The sequence below is a fragment of the Falco peregrinus genome, chromosome 8 (assembly GCF_023634155.1).
Source record: "Falco peregrinus isolate bFalPer1 chromosome 8, bFalPer1.pri, whole genome shotgun sequence".
NCBI classification, from domain to species: domain Eukaryota; kingdom Metazoa; phylum Chordata; class Aves; order Falconiformes; family Falconidae; genus Falco; species Falco peregrinus.
Window position 1 is genome coordinate 65,838,227 of NC_073728.1, and position 12,192 is coordinate 65,850,418.

At 47.8% G+C, this 12,192-nt stretch overlaps 1 protein-coding gene across 2 annotated transcripts in view; it reads right to left on the reverse strand.

The window, feature by feature from the left end:
* Positions 1-12,192, reverse strand: part of ARHGAP26 (Rho GTPase activating protein 26) — a 204,711-nt gene that overhangs the window by 161,161 nt on the left and 31,358 nt on the right. The window lies entirely within an intron of this gene.

Consider the following 12,192-nt stretch of genomic DNA (forward strand, 5'->3'; position numbering starts at 1 on the left):
ACGCTGCGTCTGCCCGGGCCTCTGGGCGACAACTTTTAACAATTTTCCTCCCGTTAAACATCTGTGTTGGAGATTATTCCCCCAGGTTTAATAGCGTGAGTTGGGAAACAAATCGTTAATCACTCGGGCCGGCTGGTTAGGAAGGGGCAGCAGCACCAGGTCCACCCCTGCATCCCCAGCAGCACAGCAGTGGTGGTGGGATCGGCAAGGTAATACCGTGCAGCTGTACCCAGTTCCAGCCGCATCTCCCTACGGCCCATTGCCTTCAGGAACAGGCCAGGAATTAGGTCTAAGCACCGCAGCTGCCTCATCACCTCCTTCCCTCGGCTGGGAGCTTCCAGGAGCAAACTGCAGCCCACAAAATAATTGCTCCTCATCCTGGTTTTGGCTCTGGCGGCTATAAGGTGGATGGCACCTAATCAGCAATAAAACAGTGACAATTGTCAGTGCCAGCCCTATGGATCTGGGAAAATCCATTTTCACCATAAGTGACAGTGCCAAGGCAAGCCACCCTGCAGCCTCCCCCAGGGCAGAGACATACACACAAGCCAGCAGCGGCCTCTCACCCCAGACTGTGACAAACAGACACATTTGTGGATAATCCCTGGATGACTGGAATTCCCCCAGCTCAGCCATTCAGGCTGGTGTGGAAGGCACAGGGCAGTCGCCCCTCATATGCGATGCGGGGAGCTGTTCTGGATCAAGCACTGCAACAGGGCAACATTCCTGTCAAGTCAGCCATGAAACACGATGCAGAGCTGGTGCCAGCTTTACATGTTTTTGAGAACTGGGGGGGACGACGACTGATGGTCTTGCACAAAGCTTGGGCTTCACATAGGGCTCACAGAACGGGTTCCAGCCAAAGCCTGATGTTAAAAAGTTAATCCACTTATGTTTTCCTGCAGATGGGTCCAGGCATAGCAACCTGATACCAGCCTAACCTTTTGTCTCTGCTTTTTTTTTTTTCACTGGCAGGTCTAAAGCACAATTTTCTCAGTCTTCACACCACAGCCTAATTCAGGCTGAGTCACTGCCTTCAAATATGGTTTGCGAGCCACATTTTTTTGGATGAGGTCTCCTAATTATAAAAAAGGATGTAATACTAATTACATGCTTATCTCATAGGCAGGATATAAAGTTTAATCAGCTGTCATTTACACCATATGCATACAGCCCTATAAAAGCACTAGATTTTATTATTTGGATTATGCTTCTTAATTTTACACTCTACAAAGTCACAGGAGCACATACTTTGGTTTTATCTTTCTACATCGCCATCGTTCCTATTAACAGAGTTTTCCAGCACTTACAGCTAATACAGAAAAACCCTGTAAGTAGATTTATAGGCCACTGCCTTAGAGGATCAGAATATTTGGGGCTGGAAACTGAATTTTTTTTCAGCACTTTTCCAGAACCACAGAAAGTAATGATGCTCAGACTGTCATTTTCTGATGAGGACAGAATCAAAGCATTACAAAGCTCTGTCACATGAAATACTGCACACACCACAGGACTGGAACCGAGGCCTCAGGCAGGCAGCAATTAATACACCAGATCATGGACTCATCTCCCTTTTTTCTGGCTTACGCTACATTCACTAGGATACATTCGTGTTTGAGTTCCAAGTGTGGGAGCAGAGCAGGGCAGCAGGCACTGGGGATGAACAGCCATTGACATCCTCCAGCCCAGTTTTCCTAGGACTGTGCATCCAAACTGTGAAAGAATACCATGAAAGGGAAAAATAAGCAGACAAAAAACTCCACATCCTCCTGCCTGTAGCTAATAGCTTGCATTCCTCTGCAATCTCTGTGTATTTGCCTGCTTGCTTTATTTTTTTAAGCAACTCAGTTGTCTCACCTCCAAGTGAGCTAAGCCAATAGGACCAACAGTAGTGGTCCAGTAATACTGCCATTTAAACCAACAGAAACCTGCCCACCAATCCCCTTGGGTGCAGAGCTTGTCCTGCCAGTCTCCAGCAAGCACTCCTCTGTGCCTCTCCAACACTACGCTCAGCCTTACTTCCAGTAGATGAAAGCTGCGCCTTCTGCAGTCTCACGCTCCCACCCCTGAGCCCGTCCTTGACCACACATTAACACATTCTCACTCCCTTGGTCACCAGCCCGCATCCCACAGCTAACTCACTCAGGGAGCAAAGTCAGCAGCAAACTAATCCAGCACTGGAGAAAGAGGGGGGGTGGGGGAAATGCAGCAGCAGCCTCTAACTAGTTTATCTCTCTCTGGGATCAAATAACCACTAGTGTTGATGCACAGGGGTGCAGGCCACCTCAGCCACAGCTAAGCAGGAGATAGGATACTGCAATAGCATCAGCTCAGACCAGCCGCAACTGCTCTTCCCAGCCCTCCCTTACACCAGTATTACCTCTGGGTGAGTTATGCCATCAGCTGGACTAAGTAAACTCGTTCAAAAATTAACAATTTTATTAGGGTTTTTTTTAGCCCTAGTTTTCAACTGGATCAGCTCCCTAATCTGAGGGCAGCATCTCCTCACCTCCATTTTCCTGCCCCAATCCTTGTGCTGGCTGCAGTGGTTACTGGACCTCTGTGAAACAGTTCTTGCTAACATGGCAGGAACAAGCCACATCTCCAGGAGAGCTGCCTGCCAGTTCAGTAAGACCAGTCTGATAAAGGAGTGACAGCATGAGCGGGAGGTGGGGAACCATCCTCAGCCCGATGCAGCAGTGCTGAGCCACTGTGTCAGCTCGCAACATCTCATGGCTCCATCCAGCCTCAGAGTGACAGACACCCATGGGGAGGTCAGTGCTGCAGCTTGTGCCAAGCATGAGCATCCACGCACACGTACCAGGGGATGTTAAACTCTGTCATCCTGCAAGTATCTTGCATGGGGGATTTTGGAGGTTCCCCTCTGACAGCTGACTCCCAGTCCCAGCAGTATTCCCACTGCTTGTGAAAATAAGAACCAGTGCTATAGAGGAGGGAAGGTGGAAAACCACCCACTAATCAGATCTCAAAACACCAGAGACTTGGGCATACTAATGAATTTCTATGAACCCTAGGGGACTACAGTGGGCATCTTGACCATCAGAAACCAGGAGCTACACAAGAGTTTTCTTGGAATAGCCCTCAAGCAATATTCAAGGTCTGTTTATTATGTGACTATATATCACACTCACATCTTTCTTGCTCTCAAGGATTTTTTTTTTTTAGCTAGGCACAGATTAAGCATTGTATATGGCTAAAAAAGTTTCAGATCAATATATTAGACCATTGCAATGAACCTCCATGAATTCCCTGTTGTGAACCAAAGGGCATGTATTGACCTATTATACTGACAACATTCTGAGAGATCAGATCCTTGAGCTTGGACCTTTTGTTAGCTGTGAATACAACTCTAGAGTAGACACCAAGAGCTTCGCCTTCTCCAGTGCAGCCGTGTCAACCTAGGAATATGCTCTGGGCGTGTCATTATTTGATAGACCATTTCCAAATGGCTGCAGCAAATAGCCTTAGAGACACTTTCAACATGATAGAGTGCTCCCTCCACTGAGCATTCATGAATTTTATGTATTTATAAAAAAAATTGTTGGCTATATGTATCTTAGAGCAGAGCAATACCTTCCCTTCCCAAGTTGTGCCTCTAGCAATCACACATGAATTTCCACCTCCTCAATTCCTCTTTTCCCTTCTTCAGCTAACTTTTCTCCTTGCAGTCCCTCCTCCTGGCCTTCAGACACATTTGTAGGGATGGGCAAGAAGATAGATGCTGCTAAACAGCAGCAACATGAATGAGCTTCTGCACAGGGGTCAGATCTCTCTGAAGTGGAAAACAAGCAGGACCAGGGTCCCTGCTCCCAATCTACAAAACCCCTTTGGCTCCCAGCTTACACTTGTTAACCTACAGTAAATTTTTTGGCAGTACTCATCATTAGCCACTTGTGCTACCAAGTCTTCCTGGATTTCACAGACACCAGAGGTTTGGTAGTTGTTTTTGGAGGCTGGTTTCATTTTGAACAGAAATATCAATATGAGATGCTATTAGTCAGTCTGTGTGTCCTACTTGCAGTAATGATCTGCACATCTATTTCCTTCCAGCCCCAACTGCTAAAATCCCTTCTCCTGTTCAAGTCTGCGACTCCAAAATCTGTTGTTTGTGCCTTGGGCAATCAGTTATTCTCCCCTGCAGAGAGCATATTACTGTAACTATAGCTGCCACAAGCCTGTTGTCTATCTTAGGCTAATTGGCTTCGCCTCCTGCTTTTGCTCTGCAGTCACACCCATTCATACACGCCCAGGACATGCCAGCTACTTGCAGTGCAGTCTTTGCCAAGCCACTCAACTGGCACGTGCCTCTTGGAGGCATCTAGGAGCACTGAAAAGAGAGCGGGAACCACAGCAGCAAAGTCCACAGGCATTGCATCTGAGATCACACCATTTCTTTTCATCTTCTTGGCAGGTGTCAGAGCAGGTAGACCAAGACCCAACTTCCAAGTGCAGCAAGCACAGGAATGCTCCTTGGGCTTGAGAGTTTTCTGGTGCTTGTGCTTTTAGCCAGTTTAGGAGGTTTGTTTGCCTTTATTCCTTGTTAAAAATAAAATCTTTCCTCCACTCTTCAGCTAAGACACTGAGAAGACATATACATGCTTGACCCTTCACCAGGCCCCTCAGTTTTGCTAATTGGGCTGGTCCTTCCACACTGGAAATAAGGCTTGCTGCAGGGTGGGGCACTTCTCCCAGCTCTGTTATTTTTGGCACAATTCTCCAGATTGTTGCTTGCCTCCCTCTCCCCCTATTTGAGTGGCAGCTTCCTTACATTTTTACTACCTTGTGAAGGTTTATACTCTGCTCTCACACCTGCCCCAACTGCTAAACTCCCTTCTCCTGTTCAAGTCTGTGACCCCAAAACCAGCCTGCTGTCAGGACCCTGCCTAGAGCACAGGGATGCTCATGAATCCCTTTGGCCTTTCCTAGCCTGATGTTATGCTTTGACTTTTGTTTCTAGGATGATGATCCTTAGTGCTGGAGCCAGGATTCTACACTCAATGTCTTCTTTGTCTTCTCTTAATTTGATGGTGGTATCGATGAGTGACAATCAACAGCACTATGAGATCCTTATGGTGAAGCACCACAGAAGAGCAGGTTTTAGAACAGTCATGCTTGGATCTGTGGTTACACTGCCTTGCCCAGGAATTGGTCATAACTTACAAAACAGAAACATTATTTTAAAGAGTAATGCCTGAATCAGGAGATTGCAGAAGCTCAATTACCCAGCAGCACAAATCCTCATTTGATTCAATCCACAATGACCCCTTCTCTATCTCATTTTAGAGCACCATTCACACTGTAAATGTTAATGGCACTGTGCATACACGTAGAGACAGAACAAAGCACTGCATTATTAGCTATTATCTGTGGCATGGTTTAGTCTGTGTTACAAATCATGAAGGCAGTGACTACATGGCCACAGCTCCTGGAGACATGACAATCATTCAAGCACAAAAGTGAGCATAAGAAATTACCAGGTCAAGGAACTAGGATGTCTAGAAGCATTTAACTCATTAACGTGATGCAGGAAGAACACACAGAAAGTGACTTTACTGCTTACACATGTGCATTCGATATATATAATTACCTTCCAGGCAAAGACAGGGCTAATGGTGCTAAAGATACCTAGTTTGTTGTCAATGGTCCAGGTTACATCTCACCCTGAGAGAAGAGTAGGCTTCCAGCTTCACTATGCCCTTCATCCCTGGTTTTTCACTGTGATGCTGAAGAGCTTCACTAGTTCCTTTCCCATCCAGGCCTCGCATGTGCAGGGATTCAGTGGAGCAAAGTGGTGGTTATTTAGCAAGCTAGGGGAAAAAAATCCACTCTCTCTGCATCTGCCAGAGAAATAGCAAGGGAAACATTACTACAGGCCCTGCAGGGAAGTTCTTACCAACACAAAAATGACAAGGGATACATAAGAGGAGTTTCAAGCATGGGATTTTTTTGGGTGAACCCCTTAAAGGGGAATGGGTATACAGCACACTACAAGCAAAATCCACCACGAGAGCTAGTGCAATGTACTAGTCCCCTACCCAACCCCACAGATCTTGAAGTGCTGAGAGCATCCAAAGTCTCTCCTACAAGTTTGCTTGCATCTAAGCAAGCTCAGATAACATCCTCTGAGAATAAGAAAGGCTCAGAGCAACATGTTTCCCCAGACCCCAGCTGACACAGCCACAACCCCTTGCAGCAAGCTGTACATGACATGCCAGTGTGGGCAGAAAGCTCTGCTATGGAGCCAAGGTGAGCCAGCCCTGCCATGTGCCCACACCACCTCCACCCCGGGCCTATCTGGGCTGCCAGGGAGCACACCAGCTAGCACCACTGAACAATGCCGATGTATTCGAGGCTCCAGCACTGCTGGCCCTGCAGCTACGGGCTGAAGTTAAGGATTAAACTGACAGACACATTGAAATTCCTACAGGACTGGCATCATTGTGGTGAAAAGGTTTCTGAAAGAAAGCGTTGGTCATAGATGTTCTCTAAACTCCCTGGAAAGCTTTTCCTAGAGGAAAATAAGGGGACTGACAGGTGCATTTTGGGCAGGAATGAAACAACAGCCAGACTGCCCAAGCTATAGCTAAACACACAAAGGCAAAGTCAGAAACAAGATCTCAATCAAATGGAAAAGTGAAATTAGTCATGCCCCTGGGAATCACTGTAGCACAGGAAGCCGAAATGGAAAAGTAATAAGTGAACCAAGGGCTATGAAATCTTCAAACATGTTCATGGAAGAACTATTTAAATAACAGGGTTAATTATAGATATGACAAAGTTTCATTCTCAGGAAAGGCCAAACAGTCTGTCTATTCTTACTCTCAATTTTTTGGGGGAAATACAGAATCTCATCAAAGGCCCAGACAAGCAGCTGCCACTTGTTTCCTCTGCAAAGCACAATATTAACCTCTATGTTCTACATAGGAGCTTTGGCCTCATAATGCTCCATGGAAAAAGAGTTTCACAGGTCTAAGTGGTTACACAGGGGTTTGTGGTGGGAAGAGGGAGCAGCAGGCAGAGGAATGCAGGACCCTGATGAGCTAAGGATGTAGGAATAGGTCATCTTCTCCCAGAAAGACTCACTAATATGCACCTTAGAGATGAAATAGCAGACGTCAGCACCCAGAGACGTAACCTACCTTTTCTTGTACCTAGCATTCACCAAACGTTGGAAGTCAGTTGCTTTCCAGCACACACATGCTACATAACTACTTTGAAAACCATCATGCAGATCCATACCAAGGAATATGTACTTTCCTTAGCTCTTGTTTATAAGTTACACCCTTAGAATCAGCCAGGTTAAGGGAGAAAGATCAGTCTTGCACATCCTAGGCATCAGATTCAGCTGGAGCTGCAGCCTTGAGAACCTGGTTGTGCTAGACAAACCAGCCTGCGTGGCTGGGCAAGAAAATGAGCATTGCATGAAATCCATAAAGCAATTCCCAGCTTCTACTGTCTGTGCAAAGCTTCTAAAACCCTCCTGGTTTGGAGAAGAGTCACCACCCTGTAGTCCTTGGCAGGTTCTTGCAGAAGCCCAGTTCAGCTTCTTGAGGCTGGATGTAGGCAGGGTGGCCAGGGCCCCCTGAGGGCACTGGACTCTGGTGACATTGAGGTGCACCTCAATGCAGGAGAGCCAGCTGGCAGGGCACCACTCTGACAGCACCTTGCTGACGACCAGAGCCAGAGCATCACAAACATAACATGACTGAAGTTTTGCAACAACATTGGCTGTGAACCAGTAGTTGAGAGAGGCAGCTCAGAATCAAGACTTGAATTTACAACCTAAACTTCTAAGGCTATGAAAATTTGGCCTCTCTGTTTCAGAGGGGCAGCGCAGCATAGGACAAGCAGGGTGTGATTTTCAAGAGCAGCCAATACCCAAAGCCCCCTTTTGGGTTGCAGGGGCTCAGCCCCACAAAACGGCTTGGCTCTGTACCATGCAGCACTGCAGAGCCAGGCATCAAAGCCTTTCCAACTACAGCTGCAAACTTTTGCCAGGGTACATACCAGCAACACTCACCCAGATGAGCTCTCATAGCAGAGCCACATCCCCTACATCAAGCCCAATGCCAACATGCCACCACCTACATGCCCCATTTCAGCATGCACCACTACCTGCCTTTGACTGTTCAGCTGATGTCTTCAGATGATGATGGAAGCCAGTCCCAGTGCTACAACAGCAAGGACCACAGTGCACACCTCTGCACCCAGGCTGGGTGCCCAGCACAACCAACCCAACCAGAGGCACTGCAAGACCACCTAAAGGCTGCAGCTACCTCAAGCAGTGGCATTTAAACCCTGCTCTGCCCTGTATCCCATTAGCACCAACTCCCTACAGCTGGGCCCTTTTGCTAGCTGGCTCTCCCAGCAGCAACACACAGAGGGTGAGCCCTTCATGGAGTGCACCTGGAAGCCCAGAGTCATAGAACCACAGAAGGAAGTTTTGAAGATCATCTAGTCCAACCCCTCTGCCATAGGTAGGGACATCTTTCACCAGACTAGGTTGCTCAAAGCCCTGTCCAAACTGGCCTTGAGCACATCCAATGATGGGGCATCTGCAACCTCTCTGGGCAACCTGCTCCAGCGACTCACCACCCACATCATAAAAAATCTCTTTCTTATGTTCCATGTAAACAAAGTCCTCCCCTTGGCCAGCGCTGGCTCAAAGGGCAGAAGAGCCTTCACCTGTCCTGCAGCTCGGTTTTCTCCCACTTTGGCATTTGAGCCTGTGTGTTGCTCCCTGCCCTGTGCTGCTCCTGGCTTTGCTTGGCTCACAGGGACCAGAGAAGGGATCCAGCTGTGAAAGAGCACGTGGCAGCTAGCTCAAACCCCAGTCCAGCAGATGCTGCAGGCTAGCTTTCTTCACTTGTCAAAGTACAGTGGTAGGCTGCAATAAAATGGCAGACATGCAGTGGATAAACAGTCCTGAACGATCCCTCTGCCTAACTGCAAGCTGCCGGGGAATGCAAGGCAGATGGGGACTACTTGCAGATGCCTTCTGGGGTGGTTTGAAGCTGTACGAAACCTCCCACCACTTAAGTGGCATTATGTTATCATAAGACAATTCCAAGGAGAGGAATGTTTTCCCAAAATTTGTATAACCACTGGAAAAAAGTCACAAACCACTGTGAAATTGAGCTGAAGCTGTGTTTCCAGGAATTAGAACCAGAAGTTCCCAAACCAGACTCCAGTTTCCTTTTTGGAGGGTTTCCAGAAATGTCTGCTGTGTGTTAGCACTGGTACGACCTGTAAGATGGATGTAAGGGCTGGCTCTCCCTGTGTAAATATTAATTTCCTCCCAGTTGTGTTCTGTGGTTGCAGTCCTCCGTGTTCCCTCTTTATATGTCTCTGCTCCTGGAGACTGGATGGAGATCTTCCTCTTCCCCCATACCCAGTGACTACCCCTTACACACGCTCCTTTTGCCCCTGTGCCAGCTTTACATCAACTCCCTGATGTTGGCTTCAGTGCAAATTGGTTTAAATTTCATAATTACAGCAGAGCTACTGCCTTTCCTGGATAAAAATATCTTCAAAAGTAGCTAACCTTATCTCCAAAATCCTGTGGAAATCCCCACAGCTATGCTAACTTTGCTGGGAAACCCAGACAAAAGGGTTTGCTCTTGGGGCTGGGGTTTGGAAGCAGGAGCTGGTCACTGGGTTTCCTTCTGCTTGACTCTGCGGAAGGCTGCAGACCCTGCAGTGTCACTGAACCCTGTGCCCACGCCACCCTTGCCTGTCATTAGCTCTGCACTTCATTTGGACCCTTCTCTGCAGTCTCAGGGATCGATATTTCCTTTTCTTTCTCTCAGCAGAAGACAAGGAAGGGCAGCTGAGCAGGAAGGGTGCCTCTTCTCCTGGTCAGCCACAGGAGTGTCCGAGGGGCTGGGTGCAGTGGGGGACCTCAGGGCATCTGGAGGGCCAGAGCCAGCTGACTGAGAAGAACTGGAAGGGAGAGGAACCGAGACTCTGTAGAGGCGTTGGCTTACAAGAAAAGAAAAGAAGAACCAGGAAACAGATATGCACTTTGTTAAGTTAATGAATGTAAGAAGGAAGACAAGGAGCTGCCCTGCGGGAAGATGTGCGAAGGTGTGCTGGCCCCTGTCGCTGCGGCCAGCAGCCCACAGCCAGAGAGGGACTGCAGCTTTGAATTCAAGCCACAGTAAATACCAGATTGTGTTAAACTGATTGTGGGGAGGTGTAAAGATCAGTAAGGTACCAATACCTATGGCTCTATGGGGTTTGTCATGGTTTAAGAAGAAAATTAACTCTATCCCAGTGGAAACCAGGACAGCGTTATGTTTCTCTATACCTCAGAGCTCTCCAAGGAGATGGGTAGGGTCTGACAGTACCATTTCAGCAATGCCTGCAGTGGAGGCAGGGCTGGATCCTGACACCTTGATTAACCCGCTTTTACTGCGTCAGCACATAAATGTATTGCCCAGCCAGAAAACCTGCCTGTCCCCACACATCAGTATGGTGGCTCCACTGTGTTTCCTGGGGACATGAGGACTGAAGCTAGCTGCACATGAGGCGTGCAGCTGTGGGAGCAGAAGAACAAAATTATCATCATCATCTCAATTATTTTTCCAGGCATATATTTAATCTGTTCAAGGTTATGGCATGAAGTGTCCTCATGCTGCACAGTACATCTCAGCAAACACAGCCATTGGGGCAGGGGCGCAGTAAGCAGATCCACCTCCTCATGTTCACCTTGCCACAGAAAATCCCATTGCTGCACTGTGTTTATTTTCACAGCAATGATTGCAGAGGACATGCCCTTGAAGCATGCAGATAAGATACTGATGATTGGAAGCAATTTCACTTGCTATTAAAAACATTAAGTGACTGGAGAGCTCCTTGTCTGCTACTGGCTGCAAGGGCACGCAGGGCACCGCAGCAGCCTCAGGAGGGTGTCCTGCCTGCTCTGCCTGTGACTGTAGAGGAGACAAGCAGCCTGGCTGAGGGTCAGCTTCCTGGGGTCAGCACTGAGATGCCCATCCCCCTACAACACTCTCCATTCCTGCTTCTCTGTTGCTTCTCACTCGAGTTCCCTGAGAGCAGCAGTGCCTTTCCCTACAAAGCTATCCCTGTGAAACCAGTAACAATTCCTAATTTATGGGTCTGGCCCTATTTGTTCCTTCCAGTTTGGGCTTCTTTGTTCTCCCCTTCCCTTGGCAGGACACAGGGGGGCGTGGGGTCTGTGCGAGCCGGGTTGCATGCCTGTTTATATTCACTTGGCTTGTGAGATATGGCTTGAAATGGGCCTCTCAAAATAAAAATGTTATTTACTGTACAATTAAATATTTATTTCCTAGTGGGTTGGATTTGAATGAAATGAATTTTCTACAATACTGTTTAAGCATGACTTACATTCTTTCCCATTGCTTTCATTTTTGTATCAGAGATTTTCTTGCTTATTATGCCTTTAATGGCTGCAGTGAGGTTTTCCTGTGACTTTACATAGCAAAAAAATGAAACAAAAAAGAAGTTCAAAAGAAACACAAAGATTTAAAAAATTACTGTGACATTGAATTCATCTTTCACTAATTTGATCTCTAGGAGGTACAGTGGCAAATTGAATACAGAATATTTCTTAATTATTCAAGAGTACTTCCCCATGCAAGTACATCGGCCCAGTCTGGGCATGCAATTATTGCATTTTTTAATAATGATACCGTGGCATACTCAAGCAGACTGTCACAGCCTTTGCCTGCAGATTATCTGACTCACCAAACACTTCTCATGGTGGCTGTGTTTAGCTCAGGATGGGCTCCTGCCAGGCCGGAGCCTGGCAGGGCAGGGCTGAGTTTCCACCAGCCGAGCACTGGCTGGGGCTCCCCGCGTCCCCTGCAGCAGCATCTGACACATTGTTCTGCAGGGACGAGACCAGCTCCCTGGCTCCACCTGCATCCCCTCTGCCAGCCAGGATCAGCTGGCTTTGCCCTCAGGCCAGGGCATGCTGGCTATGACCTCTGCGGTGTGGCCCCGGGGAGGGTTTGCGGACCCCATTCGGTGCAGCCAGCATTGAAGTCCAGTGGGGTGCCTGAGCCAGGAGGCTCTGGAGCAAGCCCTGCCCTGGCAGCTGCACAGGTATCTTTGCCTGGCTGTGTAGGACCCATCACTGCTGGGCATTAGCTCACTGCGCAGATGTTTTGCCCAAAATATTTTTGG